The 22,205-nt window shown below is 38.4% G+C and overlaps 1 protein-coding gene across 3 annotated transcripts in view; it reads left to right on the forward strand.

Moving 5' to 3' along the window:
• The first annotated feature begins 4,456 nt into the window (after positions 1–4,456).
• The window catches only part of drd4-rs (dopamine receptor D4 related sequence), a 36,269-nt gene continuing 18,520 nt past the window's right edge, over positions 4,457–22,205 (forward strand). For 2 of the 3 annotated variants that reach the window (XR_010899519.1, XM_067427081.1), the window contains exon 1: positions 18,515–18,802. The gene's annotated coding sequence lies outside the window, so the exon portion shown is untranslated. Of the gene's footprint in view, positions 4,489–10,498; positions 10,615–11,269; positions 11,376–14,270; positions 14,342–18,514; positions 18,803–22,205 lie in introns of those variants that run through there. The other variant, XM_067427082.1, reaches the window with a different exon arrangement.

A 22,205-nucleotide genomic window follows, 5' to 3' on the forward strand; every position in this document is an offset into this window, starting at 1 on the left:
ACAATCCTTAGTAATGTAGTGTGCCTGCCTTAAAATAATATTCTGGGTTAGATTCAAGTTATTCTCAGTCAACAGCATTTTTGACATGATGTTGATTACCACAAAAAATATTTTGACTCGCCCCTCATTTTCTTAAATACACAATAACTTGTACATATGGACATATACTCTAGTACACATAAGTACCCATATATTACTGTAGATAAAATACATTCAAATAGCATACAAATATGAAGCTTATTATTTTATAAAAGCACTTACAATCATTTTGTTAAAGCTTTTGTATGATTTGATCTGTAAACATATATTAACATATATGTTACATATACATAACATATATTGCTTTATGCCTTGTGACTATACTATTGACTATTTTAAATGTTAATACACTATTTTAAATGTTAATACACCCTTTCACATAAATGCCAACTGAGATTTGCTCAAGAAGAAAAGGACAAGTTGAAATATATTTTTTGTGTGGTGGATTATTCCCAAAATGCTGATGATTGAGCTTAATCAGCAATGCACTGAACCCAGAGTCGACAGATCTGCAGTATACGCTTCCAGCTCTTGCTTCTTGTCTTGTCTTATTGACTGTTAAAATCTTAAAATCCAATCTGTGCATCTTCCAAGGATTGTTGCTCAGGCAACATACAGATAAACCTTTGATAACTCCCATTAGAAATAATTTTCACTATGAATTATTATTGATTTCTCAAAATAGCTACTCACAAGAGCAATACAGAACAAGTGTGTGAGCATGAGAGGAATAAAGCTCAAGAGATTCAGTCAAATCAAGAAAATACAGTTAAGAGCTGTTCAGCCTGATGCAGTTACTAATGCCAGGAGTGAAGCAACAAACTGCACATTGGGGATCTTTCTTCAAGAAGTCACGTTTTTTGCTATTATTCATGTCTATCACATGTAGCATTTAAGTTCAATGAATAGGGTTGCAGTACAGTTCAAATTTCAGAATTGAGTTTTATCAGTAGTACAAGTTATTACTTCTTATGGGTTCTGTTTATAAATTTGAATGTTTTATATTTAATGAAATGTGTATACTATTCAAAGGTTTAGGGTCTGTACGTTTCCATTACGTTCCTGTCCTGTCCTGAAATAGCCTTGGTGAGTAGGTACTTTTTTCTAAAACATTCTTCTTTCAAAAGAACTCAGTAAAATCCTGCTGATTGACACTCAATCTATATTTGAAAAAAGCTTTTTTAGTGCAGTTAGCTAAATATTATACACAAAATATATATTAAAATAAAGTAAAAATAAGTATTAAAATAGAAATAAAATGATGATAATTTTTTGTTTAAATATTAAAGATATGAACTCCCCTAGTTATCGCAAGAAACAAAGCCACTCTGTCTTTTTAATGCCTGCAGCAGTCATTCTGTTTCCACTGAAAATAAAGTAAAACGTGCTCAACAGGAAACAACATTTGAGCAGAGAGTGTGCCTCTGGCCCGTATTAGGTCAGTATCCTCCTATGAAAATGGCAACAAGGTTTTAACCTTTAGCTCTGCTGGGTTTTGCCGGAACATATTGAATTAGAGCAGTCAGATGGACATGGTCGAGCAGAAGCACTGCACTTCCTGTCTGTTTGAGTGGCACCACACTGGCAGAAAACTGTCATCTGGGCTCGAATCATTCCCACTCTGGGAAAAATCTTTCCACAAAAAGAATGTGTAAATATGTATGTGCGTGTAACAGTGTTTGTACGAGGAATAAAAATAGGCTGTGTCTCCTCAAAAAACCAAAAAAAAAAATATAAATGATTTAATATATCAGAAAAAAACTAATTACAAATAAAAGCAAACATTACATAAAAAATTAAAGCAAGAAGTATAACATAACATCAAATAGCCTATAAACCAACCAATCAATTTTTTTTTTTTTTTTACATGAGAGGCAGCATTGCCTCCACAGCACTGTGATTGGTTAATTAACCTGTCAATCATTTTGCATGTCCATAAATCCACATGAAAACGTCAAACTGGTGTAAAGGATTAGCCTGACAAGCCAGACCCACATCAAGATGTTGGGTCTGGAAACTCGCCATTGACAGGGCTCAATCCGAGGGGCGGGATAAACGGTTGTCTTTAAAACTCCCTCTGCACGCGATAGGATAGCAGAACAATAAAGAAGGTGAAGCAGAGCTTGTTGACAGATTAAACATTCGCTGTATCCGGTCGGCAAAACTACGAACACATCTTCCCTTTTTAAGAATGACTTCTTCTCTTTGTTCTTTTCTCAGAGAAAAGCTTAACTCCAAGTCTTCCAGAGTGGCGGTCAAAGCTGAATCGAAAGACCGCCGTTCGCCAGTTTCTGTGTTTACTAGAAGCACGCAAACGCAACTCGGCCGTCATTATGTTAAGCCCCGCCCACCGACTCTATACACGATGTGATTGGCCTGACCAGAGTTAGTTTTTTCCAGTTTAGAAGGTATTGAGAGTTGCTAGACGACACTCGCGGCTTTAGATTAGATTAGATTTGCTGCTGCTAGGGTGCGTCTACATTTCTAGGCTAGTAAAGGATTGACATAATGCTTAAAAATTATGACTTGGTTATAGTCAGCGAAATATTTCAATTTCAAAGATGGCGGCAACTAACAAGCTTAGTGTGACAATAAGTTTGTAATGTATTATGTTGTATTATATGGCTGTTTTTCAACTGCATTTTCAACTGCATTTTTTGTTCATAACTTTTTTTTGTGCCATAATTGGCTTAAGAACACAGCCGTGATCATGATGGTCAGAAGGGGGAAGTTTTAACTTAATTTATGTCCATATTCATTTGTACAGTGAATACTACGTTTTTTTTTTAATTATGTGGATGAATAATAAAAAAACATTTTTCACATTGTAGTAGGGTTATGTGACACATTGTCCCCATATGGTTGTACTGGCATTGTAAAGCTAAATGCTACTTTATGCTATCTTCATATCACATGATATGATAGATAACACACTTTATATCCCTGGGAATCAAAACCACAACCTAGAAGCTTACAAAAATAAATGAAGCCTTCCTTAAGCTGCATGAAGCAGTAGATCATGATGTCTGTTTCTAACATCATGATCTACTGCTTCAGCTTCAGGAAGACTCATTTATTTTTTTAAACTTCGATCATGTGACTTGGTTTTAATAAATAGTATGTTAATCTGTTGTGTGTGTGTGTGTGTGTGCGTGCAAGTGTGTGTGTGCAATGACTCAGTGGCCAGTAATCACTATCTATCACATGGTTTCCATACCTTGTTTATCTCGGTTCACCAGCCATGAAGCCAAGATTAATCTGCCCTGTTTGCCCCAGGAAACAGGAGAGGAAATAGGATAAAATGGGAATGGAGTGTATGCGTGTATGTGTGACCAAGTGAGTAAGTGTGGGTGTGTGTAAAGAAGGGTCATATGTGTTTTGAATCGCTTATTCACTCATGGAGTCCAAAATAGATGACACTTAAATACCATTAAGTGCCCCCACCAATTCTCCTTTCGAACGTTCTCACAACGCTCACAAGGAACTCTGGAGGTCAGTCAAACCATGCCATGTGTAACAGCGAATGACAACCTGAATCTCAGCCTCGCATTCAAATGCTGATCTTCTCTTGCGTGCAGGTTTATGGGAACATTTTTTTTGAGTGATGTGGCAAATGAAACTGTGCCATTTCCAGATGGCTTGAAGAAGAAGAGAGGCCACGTCAGCAGGCCACCTGCGTAGAAAGAGGTGTGTTTTTTCACAAGGACCACTGATTGAAACACAATAGTCAGAGGGAGGTCACACACACACGTGCGCACACACACACACACACACACACACACACACACACACACACACACACACACACACACACACACACACACACACACAATAACACGGCAAAGAGATGCAGGTTTATCTGTAGTGTCCTTCAGATACAAGGACTGAGTGACAGATGACACACAGACAGGTGTGTGTGTGCATGTTTATGTGGCTTTGACTTCTCCCACCCTATTGTGTCCTTCAGTAGTTATCAGTGAAAGTGTGTGTGTATGTGTTCTCAAATAGACTGAATACACTTAAACACCATTTCCTTATTATGAAACTTATGAAAATAGGGTGCATTCTTTTTTCTATAAATATATATAAACAAAGATCAGGCAAAACATTATATTGTGTCGATCGCCTTTTGCTGCCAAACAGCCCTGATCTATGAAGGTGTGCTGTGGTATCTGGCACCAAGTTGATAGCAGCAGATCCTTTAATTCTGATAAGTTGCGAGGTGGGGCCTCCATGGATCGGACTTGTTTGTTCAGCACATCCCACAGATGCTCAATTGGATTGAGATTTGGGGAATTTGAAGTCTACACCTCAAACTCATTGTGCTCCTCAAACCATCCCTGAACCATTTTTTTCTTTGTGGCAGAGAGCATTATCCTGCTGAGAGAGGCCACAGACACCAGGGAATACATCCATGAAAGGGTGCACATGGTCTGCGACAATGCTTAGGTAGGTGGGACATGCCAAAGTAACTTCCACAAGGATGGCAGGACCAAAGGTTTCCCTGCAGAAGATTGCTCAAAGCATCACACACTTTCACCAATGGCTTGCCTTCTTCCTATAGTGCATCCTGGTGCCATATGTTCCCCAGGGACCATGACACCACACACATGCACCTGGCTGTCCACTTGGACTGGTTTGTGGCTATGCGGCTATGTGTATTCTGAAAACTTTCTATCAGAATCAGCATTTACTTCTTGAGCAATTTGAGCTACATTAGCTCATCTGTATGATCGGACCACATGGGCTAGCCTTCGCTCTCCACATGGATCATGACCCTGTCGCCAGTTCTCCACTGTTCCTTTTTTAAACCACTTTTGATAGATACTGAACACTGGAGACCCGAAACATCTCACAAGAGCTGCAGTTTTGGAGACTCTGACCTAGCCATCATAATTTGTTCCTCATTAAACTTGATCAAATCCTTATCCCTGCTTCTAACACATCAACTTTGAGGACAAAATGTTAAAATAGGGCAGCAGTGGCTCAGTGGTTCATGAAGGTTGTCCATAAACTGGAAGGTTGGTGGTTCAATCCCCGGTTCGACAGTCATACGTCAGTTCATGACATCAGACGTAACACGACACTGTCATTATTTTTACGCCAGCTAGAGGGCGCATGACTTTAAAACGTCAATATAGGTCGTATATAGGCCACTCAACAATATAAAACACATAACAGGCAGCTAAATGTACAGTCACAGTTATTTATTGCAAAAACGGACCAGAAACAGTATAGAAGTATTAACTCATGTTGCATTCCAAGTCTTCTGAAGTCATACGATATCTTCATGTAGTTGTCTTCTTAAATGTTTTAATCGTTGAAATGATGATCGCGCTCCACACACGCACTCGTTCATATTTCTCATGATTCAAATGATGCAGACGACAGCATGACGCGATCGGTCACGAGACACACGAGAGCCAATGGCATTTTACAATCAAAGCTGACGTAATGACGCAATTGGTCACGCGACATACAACAGACAATGCTGTCAAACCTGACCTGACGTTTCTTCCGGCGGCAATATTTGAAATGTATTAATATTCGCCGGATGGACTCGACGCTTCTGATCGTTTTTGGGGATTTCCTTCACAGAAATCAATCGTTTGGCCTCGGAACACTTGAAATATTTGTAGTTTCTGAATAAATTGTGCCTGCCGTATCTGTGTATCTGCCTGTTATATCCTGTTTTTTTTATAATACACAAATGGGTAGGTTTAGGGAAGGGATTGAGTTACGTGTTCAAAACGTGTCTGAAGAAAAAGAAATGTAAATAAATGATGCTGACTGAATCAAACTGACGAATGTAAAGTGTTGGAACAGGGAATCAGTGTGTGGACCACGGATTCTGACTTTTCGGCGATTGCGTGAAACCACCACAGATTTTTGAGTTAAGGATCCGTGTTGATTTCACGGAAATCTGTGAGACCAGGTTGCTATTTCAACATTGATGAATACAAATGATCTACATTTACTCAAATGTACACAGTCTCAAATTTTTCAAAACAGTTTTGAATTATGTGCTGGTAATAGAAATGCTTACATTTCATTAATGCCTTTTTCAGATGCAGAAGTAAAAGAAAAATCTCACAAATTCGACTCCGGAAGCCTTAGTAGCACATTTATAAGTATATTTGAAAGACAATCTAGTTCCTACATTATTTTTCTATACATTGACTCACTGGGGGGCTCTAACCTGCAATATGCCCTTTAAGTTTCCACAAACATCAATCAAAGCCAGTCGCAATAAATCCAAAATCCAAACCCCTTTTAAATCCAATCAGAATCTATCCGACTGACTCTCATAAATACATACACATACACGTGACCGCTGTTGTCTTTCTAGATAAATGAAGGAGTTAGTGATTTAAGTGAGTAAAATATGACATCGCTCTCCCCCAGCGCATTTTGCCTGCTGGGCTCTCAAAACCCAGTCACCCAATTAAGGCCTGCTGTGTGTCTGTGTGTGAGTTGAGAGAGACTTAATGGTGGATGCTGAGAGCATGTCAAAGAGTGAAAGTGAGAAATGGTTGAATTCACTGGTCTTTTTTGAGTCCCTGCCATTTTTAGTGTTAGGTCAAAGACAGAAAAAAGACGAGAAAAGAAAGAGGGAGTGAGATATGAAAGGACAGAGGGAGGACAAGTGAAGGCGATCTCTGTGGAAACTGCTTGAGTGCACAGATGAAAGAGTCAGAGAGCGTCAAAATGAATGAGCATAGGTGAAGGTGAAGTGATCAAGCCCTTCTCTCCTCTCCTCTCCTCTCCTCTCGCCTCTCCTTTTCCTCTTTCTTCTCGTCTTGGCTCCTTGCCTCATATCCTCTCCTCTTATCGGTTTGCCTGTTTTTTTGTTTCATTTTCTTGTTTCTCTCTTAATTGGACCCCTCCTCTCATCCATTTTTCTTTTCTCCTCCGTCGCTGTTCTTATTTCAAATCATCTCATATCGTCCCATCTCCTCTCCTTCATCTGTCTCCTTGTCTCACTTTCTTGTCTCTCCTAATTGCTCCTTTCGTCATCTCATTTATCTCTTCTTTTTTCCCCTTATCTCTCCTTTACTTTTGTCTAATCATCATTCCCAGTTTTTCCCTAGCTTGTGTCTCTGTCTCATTTTTCATCTCTCATTTTCTTTTCTTTTCTCTTCTCATCTTGTCCCTGCATCTCTCCTCTGCTCATTAGTTCTCCTCTCCTCCACCTTTGTCTGTCCTTATCTTTCCTCTCCTGTCCGACCTGTCCCTATCTTGTCTCTTTGTCTCAGTTTCTTGTATCTCCTCTCCTGATCTATTCTCTCCCCGGCTCAGCATTTCTCCTCTCATTTATCTCTGTCTCTCCTCTCTATTTTTCTCTGTCTTGTTACCTTGTCCAACCTTCTTGTATCTCGTCTCTTAATCTTACTTCTCATCATATCTCTCATTTTTCTCCTCTCCTCTCCTCCATCTCTGACTCTCCTTTTATCTTCTCATCTCATCTTGTCCCCGCATCTCTCCTCTGATCATTATTTCTCCTCTTCCCTTCCATCCCTGTCTCTCCTGGTCTTGTCTCCTTGTCTCACTTTCTTGTCTCCCCTAATTGCTCCTTTCATCATCTCTTATCGATTATCCTCTTTTCTTTAGTCTTTCTCTCTTCTTCTCTTAATCTATCCTCTGCTCTCTTTACCCTTTTCCTTGTCATATCCTTTCTCCTTGTCTTTCATCCTCGTCTCTCTTCCCCTCTCCTCTACTTGTCCCTACTCCTGCTCTGTCCTCACTTCTTTCCTCTCCACGTCTCACTTTTCTCTTATCATCTACTATCTCCTTCTTTTTCCACTCCTTTCCTCCTCTCATTGATCCCCTCTTTCCCCCTTCTCTCCTCATCCCTCTCCCATCTGTCTTATTTTGGTCTCTTCTCTCCTCAACACTTCTTCTCCCTCTCTATCTTGTCCTTGTCTCTTCTCTATATTCTCCTCTCCCTACCTCGTCACCTCCTCCACTAATCTAGCCTCCCCTTGTCTCATCTCTCCTCTCCTCCATCTCTCCTCTCCTCCATGTCTTTCTTCTGTTTTCCTCTCCTTGTCTCCTTGTTTCCTTGTCTCATTAGTATATTATATCTCCTCTTATAATCAGTATGATATTCTTGTCTGTCCTCTCTTTTCTCCTCAACTTCTCTCGCCTCATCTTCTTGTTTCTCCTCTCGAATCTATCCTCTCCTCATATCGATGTCAATTCTTATCTCCTCCTTTTCTGTCTCTCATTGCCTTTCGTCTTTCTTCTCCTCTCAATCGTGTGATCTTGTCTTCTTGTCTCACATTCTTGTCTCTCCTCATTGCTTCTTTCATCTTCTCTCATCATTTATCCTCTTCTCTCTTAGTAATTAGTCTCCTCTTATCTTTATCTATCCACTTATCTCCTTTCCTTTTCTCCCCCCATCTCTTTTCTCCTTGTTTTTATGTCCTGTCTCATCTGTTCTCATCTATTCTCTTTATATCTCTTTCATCATCTCTTTTCTTCATTTCCCCTCATCTTTCTTCAACTTTCATCAACGTGTCTCTCTTTTCCATTGTCAAAGAGATGCAGAGTTTCTCAAAGTTTGCTATCGCAATGTTGTCGTCATCAACTTTATAATACCTCTAGACCGCAGACATACTTGCGCTTTCAGCTTCAAGCTGCTTCCCAGTTCTACTTTGCCAGGGATTTAACCAATAGCGTCTCTGCATAAAAAGGGATGTCATGCCGCACGCATCGCTGTTTCTGTGTGGAGTCAAAAGGGTCTACTCTATGCCAGCGCATAACTACAGATGTGTTAAAAAATTATGAGAATATATAAACATATATATCCAAGTCCTGATTGGGAGGTAACATCCGATTCCGACTGAAACCACTTGATCGGGCCCGATTTCTGATCACGTGATCAGATCTGGACATCCCTAAAACAGTGTGTAAGATAGTATGTGCAGTCTGACTGTCTGTTATGAAAATGTGTCTGAAAACATCTGAAAAACATCTGAAAAGTCTGCTTAAAGAATTATATTTGTCTCTGCACCGCTGCATCTGCCTGGGAGAGACAGATACAAACAAACACATACTCCATTACAGGCATTTCTCAACACACAACATAATTAAGCAACAAATAAACTGTGATTATAAAAACAACATTATGGCACACATTATGTCATTCACATGTAGTATATGTAACTACAGGGAAAGGATGCTTAAAGTGACCTGTGAAGTTCAGTACTTGTGAAGAAGAGCAAGTGTTCAGCTGCTTGTAAGCTTCACACTTGCTCTTCTTCACACATACTGAAATGGCAACAGCGTCAAAACCTCTGCCACATTAGAGGTATGGGAAGAAAACTCAATTAAATTTTCACGAAAGAAGAGGGTGGAAGGAGAGAGAAAGATGAGAGAGGTTCGATAAAAGTAGCTCTGTTAGGAGGTGTGTGGAGATGGGATGACGACTACTTTCAGCTTTTAAGAGAACAAGAATGAGTCACGCTGTCCGTAAAAAGTACAAAAAGGAAGCAAAGAAAAGTTTAGTTAAGAAAAAGAAGAAACTGTGTAAATTACATTAATGACGTGTTGAATGCTTATTAGGAGCCCAAGCACTGAATGCACGTAGGCACCTATTGTATCCATTGCCATATTATTATTATTATTATTATTATTATTATTATTATTATTATTATTATTATTATTATTATTATTCCATTTCTACCTCCGCTCATGAAGTCTGTGGTAGGCCATAGGACCACTTGTGGTAAAGTTATGAAATTTGGTTCACATATAGAGGGCAGTCTGAACTGTCACCATAGTACATTTGGAGTCTCTAACTCAATCCCTTTAGCACCACCAACTGTCTAATTTCACTTTTGTTTACTTTTGAACTATAAAGGCTAGAAACAAAATAATTTTTTCCGGCAATTTTTTTTTTGGCTCAAAACAATTCACCATATGACGTATTCTGACCAAACTTGGTTTGTGTTATGATAACCATGACTTGAGGGTACCTGCATCGTACAGTGCCACATAGTGGCCAGGATACATGAAAAATATACATTTTTGATAACCTCTGAATGGTTAAAACGGGTCTCTTTAAATTCGATGCAGCATGCCGAGGCAAACATTGCCCTGTACTGGTCATTTAGAATTTTATTGTAAAATGTTATATTTTATTAACACATTGGTGTATTGTTATCAGGGGCGTCGGACTGGGGGGATAAAGGGTACCGAGTAACAAGGGCCCGAGGCGGGGAGGGAGGGGGAGGGGGGGTCGGGGGGGTGCCCTTAGAAGTCAGAAGCCCAGCAAGATGGTTTGTACCCAGGGCCCAAAATTTGGTGCTACGCCGCTGATTGTTATGAAACTCTATATGTCTCTTCCACACCTCTTGCTCCAAGATTCAGTGCAGCACCACTTCGTGGTAAAAACATGAAATTAAACATGAACATGAAATTTCCAAAAATGCTAAAAACTTTTGCTTTGCTTTAGAGGAGATGACATTGGTGTCAATGGAGGCCTGTCTGAGCCATCAGACTTCAACAAAAATATCTTCACTTGTGTTCCGAAGATGAACAGAGGTCTTACGGGTGTCGAACGACATGAGGGTAAGTAAGTAATGACAGAATTTCATTTTTGGGTGAACTAACCCTTTAAAACCTTTATTTAAAAAAAAACAACAACAACAAAAAACAATAACAACAACATGTGAAACCAACACGACCATTGTTGTCCTTTTCTTGCATCTTCTTTTTAATTCTTTTTATTTTATATAATGATGCTTTGATAATGTAAAGTAACATGAAAGAAAAATATAAAAAAATAATTATTTATAAAAAAGAAAGAAAAAAAACTGTCAAGCTGAATTATTGACCTTTAATTAATACATTTATTTATTTGGAAACACTTTATTTTAAGGTGACAGTTACACATTACTACACGTACGTACTATAATAACAACAGTAATATTATGCACAGTTACAAATAACTAACCCTACATGAAACCCTAACTGTAACTCTAAAGTACATGTTGTTAATTAATATTACTCATTTCTTATTTGAGTAAGTACAATGTAACTACGTCACATTAAAATAAAGTGTAACCATTTATTTAATAAGAAGATGTCAGGATATATCATTTGAAAAAGGTGAGTTAAAATCCAAAGGTTTATTTAACACGGATGGGTAAGGGGATGAGCAGGTGAGTAAATGGAGTGATGACAGTTCGTAGAATGAAGGCAAAGGCTGATGCATTTCTTGCAGGTTTCCAGAGGATGTGTGAGATGTATGAAGTGGAGAGTGAGGACTGGGGTAGCACCCAACTCAGACGGTATCCAATTCACGGTGGCGATACAAGAGAGAAACACAGGTAAGATTAGCTTGGAAGTTCCCTTGAGAAGTATCACAGGAACTGCGGTTCCGGTGACTATCACAGTCTGTGTCCTTGTTCTAGGCCTGACGAAGAGTGAACTGAGTTGTATGTGAAGGTGCCGGTGATTAGTACTGGTAGAGTGGTAGTGTTGGGAGAGCCTGGTGAGACCGTGACAGATGTGCAAAGATCAGATATCAGATACCTCTGTGAAATCACAGAGTAACACAAACAGGAATATGTTTTTAAATTGTGTTTCAAACTCTCTCACTCCCTCTGCTAAAGCCTGAGCTCAGTTAGTGTCTCTCTAAAATGTGTTAACCATTAAAGAGGAGTGATTGTTTAATCAGTGTAATTAGTGGGTAAAGAATTGCGCAAGTTATTTATTGCAGTAGCTTAACTGAACTTGATTTCAAGGAGAAATAAATCACACACTGCATTATCTGCTTTTGCAAGCAAATGTATAGTTTGATCAATTAAGGACGACATGAAGGATATGTAATGCTTGCAAGACGGTTTTAGCTAACCGTAATTAAGCAAGGTGGAAAAAAAGACCGTACCTGATATCTCTAAAAATGTGTCTGTAACGCAAACAAATAGGTCCACTGGAGGCAAGTTGCAGAACCCCAATGCAGTTTATTCAGGAAAGATCCAAAACATAATAAACAAAAGACTTGGCTTGGCTTGCCATGACTAAGAACAGATTTGACTTCAAGACAGACTTGACTAGGAACACTCTCAAACAATGGGTTACAACATCATTTAATACTAGACACGGACACATGGCAAACATGAGGACTTTAATACACAGTGGCTAATGACTAGACAGAGGACACCTGTGAACAATGATTAAACGATGAACAATTGAGAACATGACAACAGAACACATGGCAGGATCACATGAGGGCAAGGAAATCACATGACAAACCAGGAAGACATGACAGAACATGATAAACTAATGCTGCGTTCCCAAGGGGGTAATCTAGCGCTCGGAAAGCGTTCCACCCCTAGGGGCTGCCATTGCTAACCAAGCCATCACCTGCTGTTAGCATCCCATTGACTCCCATTCATTTTTGAGTCACTTTGACAGTGAATAACTTTACATCTGAGACGTTTAAAGACTCCATTTGTCCATTGTTTATTTCTAAAGAAACACGACAATGCATATAAGGCTCCGTTACCTTGTATCTTACACTATCGCCCCGCAGAAGCTGTTTTTGTAAAAATAGGCTAACGGTTGCGTCATAACCAACACGACTCTGTTGCACAGTTGAGAAATTACCGTATAGACAGGAGGAGACGCTCGCAGGCAATCTTTTACTGTCTATGAGACAGTCAGGGGGACGTGGAGACATAAAGTCAAGGGGAAAGAATGGGAGAAGCCGATAGTGAGCCAAAAGCAACGGGAGAAAATATTTAAACAACGTGATTCAGCTTTCACTTTCCACAACTACTAGAAGACCTACAGCGGTCAGACAGGAGGCTCACGTCACATCTACGTCGTCAAGCTCAGTCTGAGCCTGCGCAGTTCGCTCAGCCATCAGGAAGTGAGTGCCCCTAGGTTGACTTCATTATTTCGCCGTAGACGTCAATGGGGTCGCTCTGTCCATTTCTTTTACTGTCTATGTGCGTTCCAGGCTGGTTTTTGAGCCCGTAAGATACATGTTTAAACCACGACTTTGTAGCTTTCCAGGCAAAGTCACGCCAAACTTCCTGAGCAACAGAAATTGCAGTAGCAAGATGTAAACAAAGCATGCGGGCCGTATGGGGCTTATGCTCATTTACAATCATTTCTATCACCAAAGGTGCTTACTTTGCTTATTTGAGGAAAACAGAGGAGAAAAAACAGCGCATAAGGCCAGAGTATATTTGGAAATGTATGTTATTAATTTATCCTTGCACTCAATGAAAACAAGCTAATGCTAGAAAAGCTGACAATGCATAACATTTGCGGATAAATAACGTTAGGGCAATACCTTATTTTAATAAATGATTTGGTTTTTAATATATGACTTCCATGAACAGTGCATCCGTAGGGACTGCCATTGTTATTTTGCAGGCTATGTGACGTCAGAACTCGTAACTTGGAGTACATCGATCTAGCACGGGGGTGGGAAGTCACGGGTTTAATGCCCGTTCCAGTGCATTTACACGGGTAGAAGGTCGGAAAAACATAGGGTTTCCTGGAATGCAGGATAAGAATAGGAAACAAACCCAAAACAACATGACAAACACTTTTCTATAAGGTTACACTTTATTTTTACGGTGTCATTTTACTACATTTTAACTATTACTTATACTTATTACTTATTATAGAACTTATTACTATTAGGGTTATGGTAGAACTAGGGTTTAGTTGAGGGTCAGTTGCATGTAATTATGCATCATTTACTGTTATTACTAAGGTAAGTACATATGTATTGTTAGGTAAAGTGTTCATGAATTAAGAAATTAACTTTCCCATGAGCTTTTAATATATATATATATATATATATATAAAAGGTCATGGTAATATAAGAATATCCTGCAAGTTCCAGAGCTAAAAACTTCATTGTTAGTCAAAGGGAAGCTTTTATTGACACCAGGCTCAGCAAATGATCGATCTCAGAATATGCCACCATCATCGTGTGGTGAAACACCGCCTCAGCAGAATTAGAACAACAACGCCTGATTCTGTAGCCCCGCCCACCGACTTGTGGCTGACATGACATAGAGCTAAACTGGTTCCAACTTCTAAACAATAAACATACTGCATAAGCGTCATTCGGATTCCAATATTATGAATGCATGGTGAACTTTATTTTTAATGAATATCCAACCGATTTATCTCTCATTCATTTACATTGTCTTACATTGTGTGGAATACATTGTGTTTGTTCCTTCATTTCACCACAGATTCGTTTGTAAACAAGACTGGATTTGCAGACAGGATGAGATAACATGAATGAATGAAACAACACACTAATGTGAGTAAAAACATTTTTTTTATGTGATAGTAGGCTATATTGCATTGTTACAGATCGTATTGATTATGTGTATGTGTCTAACTGAACATACCTCAGCATGCTGTCAAATGCGGAAGAATCCTTTATTTGTGGTGTTGTTGGTTTATTGCGATTCAGGATCAGACTCTGACATGTACGGGCAAGAATCGCAAAGTTCAACGTCACAGGGCTATATGTTTTCCAGACCCGGCCTGCAGATGGCTATATAAATAGTGAAATAACATTCCTTTCTTGAGGTGCGTTGTTCCCTCTCTTGACTTGATATTTGAAGGAAAAATACAATCGTAGAAGTTTAGAACATGCTGATTTGTCTGACTTTGCAGTGAGCCATGCGCATGTGAGTGTGGTGTGCATGGTTCACGATTATACCCACCGATCGATCAAGTAATAAATAACTAACATTCCAATCAATCGCAGGTGGATGAGAGAAATCATTGTGTTTGTTTGATAAAGACATTTTACGAGCCCTGTGGGACGAATCATTCTGGTTTTCGTTTTCCTACACGCTTTCAAAACAATTCCCACATGTACTGACAGGGGAGCTGAAGCTCATAAAATATGCAAATTATATCCAATCCTACCCGTGGGTGTTTAAGTCTCCAGTGTGGCACACCCATAAAAACCGAGCGTTCCAGGAAAAAGCCTCAAATCCAAGGTAAAAAAAAGCCTATTACTTATTCATTATGATGTTTTTGAATGTAAAAATCATGCTAACATCATAAGTTGATCTTTTAAAAAAGCCAGTTAATGACTCCTATAGTGCATTAAGGAGCATTAACTAATAAAACCTTATTATTATAAAATCATATAGTTTTCTTTATATTGTTTTCTTTTACTTCTTTCTATATATAATACATGTAGGAATGTTTACAGTGTTCTGCTATATTCTGTACTCTGCTGCTATGTGTAATCATAACCATTCTTTTCCAAAAACTCTGACCTTATCTTAGGTAATTTTGACGGGTTAAAGTGCTGTCCTTTTTCATTTGGGATCTCCTGCTGCTCATATTTGATATAATTACTGTGCTTTATCAGCAGGCAGCAAATGTCCAGCAATCCATGTTTCCCTTATCTGTGTTTAAAGAGGTTTAGAGTTTACTTCATGTTGATTCCTACATCCAAAACCAACAAATGCACAAAGTGGTCCTCAATGCGCAAACTGCAGAGTCTTTCACATTGACAGCCATTTGTGTCCACAAAGTGGCTGGAAGTCATTTGAGGCAACAATAACCAACCGTCGAGTACAAAGTTGAGTAGTGTTAAAATGTAAATGTCCATATATGCAGTGGCTCTGAAAGTAACATTGTCCAATGGCAATAACAAAGTTCCAGAGGCAGTCAAAATGCCGGTGAAAAATCATTCTCATTACCCAGTAAATTCAATAACGCCTTTCATGTTCACATACTGTCTATATATCAGCCCGGATGGATTAACATTTTGAAAATGAATGAACTAATTACAGAGTAAACAACTCACCCACTGAGATATTATCACTTTCAGTCATGTCAGAAATATGTATTTGAAATGACTTGGAACGTGAAATGATCTCTAAGCGAGTCATTTTTCAGCGAGCACTCAGCTCTGTTGAATTAAAGCTACACCTCTGTGCCTGCAATCATTTTAACACGTGCAGTGTTTACAGAAGATTTGTTGACTAATGGTCTGAAAAGGTGGTGGGTAGCTGAAAAACACTTAGAAGCAACAGATAAAAACGATACTGCAAATAAGTATATAACGTGTTTTATATAATGTTATATAATGTTCCTAAATTATAAGACTTTGATTTTAATGAATAGTATAGCAATTTACAAAAATATACAAATATACACAAGGAAATTATACACTGTAAAAAAAACAATATTGTTGGGGTAACTTAAAAAAGTAAGTAACCTGGTTGCCTTCCAATTTTGAGTTTATTGAAATTACAAATTTGAGTTGTTACAATGAAAGAAATTGGTTTAACTAATAGAAACTCAAAATATTATTGTATCTGAACCACATAAAAATTTGATAAATCATAAAAATAGCACAATTTGGCATGTTTTACCGCGTCATCACAAATAAAAGACACAATTACCCAATATGCTTACAAAATCTTTTAATAATATTTGAATAAAGGTTGTCGATTCTCAAAAATGTTCATTATATTAACTTTTCTTTAATTTTGGTTATAATATTGTAATATTATTATAATAAAACTTTAATATTAATTATATTTCTTTAATTTCAATGAACTCAACATTTTAAGGCAACCAAGTAACTTATTATTTTTTTTTTTTAAATTTACAGTGTAGAAAACAGTATAAACATTAAATCAAACAAGAAATGTATTAAGCACTACTGTTAAAAAGGGTGAAGATTTTGTTAAAAGAAATTTAATTCTGCAAGGACAATAAATTGATAAAAAATTAAACATTATATATATATATCACTTACTGTTTTGAACTTTATATCAAAGAAATCTGAAAAAAGTACAGTGTTTTCCGCTGAAATATTAAACTGCACCAAAATATGTTGGTGCACCTATCATTATGTAGATATTCCTTTATGGTTTTTACTGTGCAAATGATATATTCTATCCCCCTATACTACCCCTACCCCTAAACCACATCTGCATTTTTAAATTTTTAATAAAAAATAGTTTACTATGTTTTTAAAGCCATTTTCTTTGCAAGGACACAGGTCGCATGTTGACATTGTAATACCAGTTTAATAACCATACCATTATACACATTTGTGTCCACACACACACAAATTTTTTATTAGAAATTAAATTATATTTACTAAATAATATAATTTCTTATAAAAAAACAAACAACTAGTGTGAACTGTGAATACAGTTAAAATGTGACTTTAGAGTAAACAACATGCCGTATGGCAAGAAGAAATTGCAATAATAGTGTTTGGACTGCTTTTTGCAGAAAATTGGGGGGAAGAGTTGAGAAAATAAGAATTGAATGAAGTCGTGTTACGTTTCCGTTATCCGTCAGCTGGCTTTCTGATTGGGTAGTTGCATTCCACGTGACTATAGAGTGTGTGTGTGCATTTTCCCCACACACAACAGGTGGTCGTAAATCGTAATCGTAAATGTTGGATATTTACGTTTTGAGATCTGTGCAGCACTGACGTTAAAGAAAATCTGATACAATTATCTGGAGACCCATCAAGATAATTGGGGCTAAAATCGGCCTGATTATCTTGTAGTGTGTGGGTGCCTTAAGACATTTTGTTGGCAAAGATAAAGGTTGTAGGTAGGTATTACCCTGACAAATGCATTCGTTGGAAGGCAATGGGTTCACCACCCACCCATTTGGTTTCTCTGATCCATGTATCATACTTTTACACAACATCCCTCATACGCACATACACTTTCATCTGTCCCTTAAAATATCCACTCTAGGGTAAATAAGCCGAATTGTGTTTGCATTACGGGTCATACCCCAAGCTCAGGAACATTTACTGTTCTAAAAGCTCAAACAGTTCTAAATAAAAGCCACCAAAAAGGGTCATGGCAGGGCCATCCGCCAGAACCAAAGCAAACAAAACCTAATTGCTTGTAATGTTATCAGATAGGTAATTCAACTGAACACTGGAGTCAAAGAAGCCATTCCTCCCTCTTTCCTTTGAGCATATTTACCAGCGAAACATGAAGGACAACCCTCACATTTAGTATCCTTTGCCCTGGGCTCAAATTGAGCAGTTTTCCGTGTCAGAACCAGAAGCTCGTACTGGGTCAGTGATTGGTCAACAGCTGTTCTGAGACACACATCACAGAGAGAGAGCTCAAGTCATTCATCTGTCAACCAATCACAGCCACAGGTGCACCACAGCCAATTAAACTCGGGGAGAGAGAGAGTGACAGACGTAAAGCATGAGACTTTAGAAAAGAAATAGAAAAAGAAAGAGAGAGACAGGTGTAAAGAGAACCTGTGAGAGAAAGAAGAAAAGATACACATAAATAGACCAAGAAAGGAGTCACAAGGTGAGAGAGAGAGAGAGAGAGAGAGAGAGAGAGAGAGAGAGAGAGAGAGAGAGAGGGGTGAGAAAGAGACCGAGTAACTGAAAGAGAAGCAGAGAGCATGTGGCGCGCAGATAGAAGAGCGGAGAGAATGAGCAGAGTAGAGTAGAAGACAGCAGCTAATGAACTGAGAGTAAGACATGGAACGTAAAAAACTAGAGATCCGATACCTGAGGAAACTTTCTGACACATAAGAGACTGTCAGAGACGATCATTGGGTTGCACACAGAAAAAAAAAAACTTAGCTGGATGACGTGCTTCCCTCATGGAGAATAACATAAAAGCAGAGACATTGTGAAACAGAGAGACACTCTTTTGACCTCTGCACTGACACCTTTGGGACGGAAGAGTTTAATGGATTTCTGACATTTTCCTGTGACAGTTCTGTCGGTTATGAATTTCAGGTAAGAACATTTGCCTCTTTCTTAACTGTGAAGTTTTTCTATTTATCTACTTGTATTTTAGACTCAACCGTTATTAACGTAACTGAGGCAAATAAACGAAATGAGGCAAACATGACAAGATAAACGGTGGTCTGGTCGTGTTAGATTTTGCATCTTCGTTTTGGGTGAACCAGTAACATTTGCCTTTTAAATTATGCAAATGAAAAACAAAATTCATGAATATGAATGAACGTAGACTTATCTGCACTGAATTGAGACAGGGCTCACGGTGTATCGGTACAAAGCTTTTCTGCTTGAGTGAATTCTCCCTTTTTTTCTGCATTTGATCACAACTACAAATGAGACTAATGGACATGACCTGAACCAAAACGCTGGAAAAGTGACCGAACCAAATTATGCTGATATCCCCAGACTGCTTATAGCTGCAATTTGTTTCATGTTTCCATGATTTATATATATATATATATATATATATCTCAATGACAAACTAAGATAATATACAGAGACGCATTCATTAGATATGAACGTAAAAAAATAAAAAATAACAAATGAACAGAGAAGAACTGCACACAAATTTAAGAAAACAACTAAAATTAACAAACCATCTAAGCCAAGTAAAGAGAGACAGTAATTGCATGAATTAAGAAAAATGACAGGTGTGTTTGGAAAAAGTAATTTAAACTAAAGCTACTATAAAAAACTAAAGCTACTATAAAAAGGAACTATTGAAAAACAGAAACTGGATGCTGGTGAAAGATTTCTTTTCCCCCTTGTATTTCTTTTTGCTGAACTGTATTCACAATAAATCATAGAGATAATTTTTTAATAGTTGCTCCTGGTCCCCAATGCCCTTCCCTACAGCAAATCTAAATCTCCACTGAGATCAATCCAACACAATTTCATGGCAATTTGTAACTGTATATTTTGATTATTTGGCTGATTCGTAGGAATTTGTATGATCTAAATACACCTTGTTGATGGTTAGTTTTAGGTGTTGACCTGCTTACTTTTTTCTAAAAATCATACATTTACGTATGAATCACATCATACAAATTCATACAAATTACGTTTTCTCATGAGGATCATTCACGCCCTACACACTCTAATGAAGTACGTATTGTACACAATGCTCAGATATGAGCATCAGTTTTAGAAACCATAGCAACTAACTCTCACACACACACACGCCTGTCCGTGGGTCCGGTGCCAGATCAATCTTTCCCCTCCGCCCCCCACCGCTGCCACGCTGTTGTTGCTGTGCACACAGCTGGTCAGAAAGACACATTTAGTTTGTCGTTTTCTCTGGTGACTGACATTCAGTGGAGCGGGTCCAACAGAACCATGCTGTTGTGCTGCCGGATCCAGACAGGTGGCTGTAATGCAGTCAGGGCTGTTTAGCACCTGTTGCTCAGTACGTACGAACAGACACACGCTGACAGCATGTCGGCATTCACAGAAGACAGCTATGACTCTCACGCCTCTGCTCAGCATCTGCAGAACATTGATCAGCCTATTGCACTTGCCCGAACGTACATCTAATGACCCCATCAGCCCCTTCGAGGAAACCTGTGGTTTTTAATGGCATCGATGGTCTTTCAAAGCAACCCGCCGTGAGATTTTATGGTTTAAATGATTGGTAAGAAACCGAGGCAATTAAATTCCTTATGACATTCTGGCAGTGAAAACCATAGGTTGGTTGCTATGTTACTGTGGATTGCAAGTGGGTGGACTTTTTATTTATTGCCCAACCTACTCCCATGGCAGCCTTCTATTGTTTAGTGTAATATACACAATTATGCTACATGTCTGAAGAATCTCTTGAGAGGTGCAGGAAGTAGATCAGTATGCTATTTCAGGCCCTTGGTGTGGTGATGACTGTCAAACGCCCCTCAGCACTGTGTGTTGAGAATGGATTATATAATTATCATATGCTTGAGTGTGAAATACACTGGTCACATTCAGTATGTAAAAACACCCGAAACTTTTGGAGAGTCTGAGGTCAGGAACGAACAAACCACAACTAATAGAGAGATTGCACGGTGGCCAAGTAAGATAGTTCTTTGGCTGATTTTTTCTGAGAACAACGTGGTCCTGGAACTACGATCCTGTCAAACCCTATATTCTTAACAAAAAACTCAGTTCTTATTCATTTGTTTTGGCAAACTCTCTAGGAAATTGTAGCTTGCTAAGCTCAAAACTTGACTACATTTAAGAAATTTTTTATAAATAAAGAAAATCTGTATTTTTGAACCATTCAAATTGAATTCGAATGTATGAATGCATGAATGAATGAATCTCAATTAGGTTAACAATATTAAACTTGAACAGATGAATTAGTGCTGAGTTGCATCAGTGAATCGTTTTTCATTGCTGATTCAATAGAATGAATCAGACTTTCCAATTATACATAAGATCCTTTAAGATAAAATGATTCACTATAATGAATCCCAGTGCGGACAGAGAGAGAATCATATGTGATTAATTTGGAATGAATCAGATTCACTACAATGAATCAGACCAGGTGATCATTTAGGATTCATTAGAATGAATCGGATTCACTACATCAGACCTTTCAATACTACACATGAGATAGAAAGGAAAGGCCATTTAGGATTCGTTAAAATTAATCAGATTAAATTAGATTCCTTACAATATGAGAGAGAGGCAGAGCATTGCTTAAGATTTACTACATCAGTTTCTAGAGAGCATGCCGTTTAGGTGAGCACGTTTGATTATTCCCTCAGTTTGCGCAAATTAAAACATTTGCACAGGCACGAGTGGGTGACATTGATTCAGCCTCGGTGCTTCTTCTGAACTTAGTTAGAGATAAAACAGAGCTGAATCTAAATCCTGGTTAAAAGGGCAACGCACATTGTTGGATGCCAGCTCTGTAAATCCATTGAGAAGCCGAGATCAAGGAGGAAAAGGTCAATCATATCTCGTACTTATAAGCCACTTGGCTCCGTCTGGCGCAAAGCCGACGGGGACGTAAATACCTGGAGCTGGGAAACATTGAAGCTAGGGTATTCGTTAGTAATCTGACCATGGAGAAGAGTGTCTGATGGAAGTGTTTGAGTGTGATAGAGAAGAGTTCACTCATTTAAGAGCCATCCAGGCATTCCCTAGATCACAGCAGGGGCTACTCTCATGGTGGAAAGCAAGGGGTTGGTCATGACGAAAAAGAGGAAAGAGAAAAATAGAGAGAAATAGATTGAAACAGCATGGGTAAAAGAAATAGAAGGAATTCATCAATCCAGCCCCTCAGATATGATGATCAACTCCCTTTTTTATATATATATATATATATATAGCTGTCTATGTTCAAAGACTTCCATTAGAAAAACTTGATATTATAGACAACACCCCCCCCCCCATAAAAACTCTATTAAAACATTATCTAGAC

The sequence above is a fragment of the Pseudorasbora parva genome, chromosome 20, assembly GCF_024679245.1.
Source record: "Pseudorasbora parva isolate DD20220531a chromosome 20, ASM2467924v1, whole genome shotgun sequence".
NCBI lineage: Eukaryota > Metazoa > Chordata > Actinopteri > Cypriniformes > Gobionidae > Pseudorasbora > Pseudorasbora parva.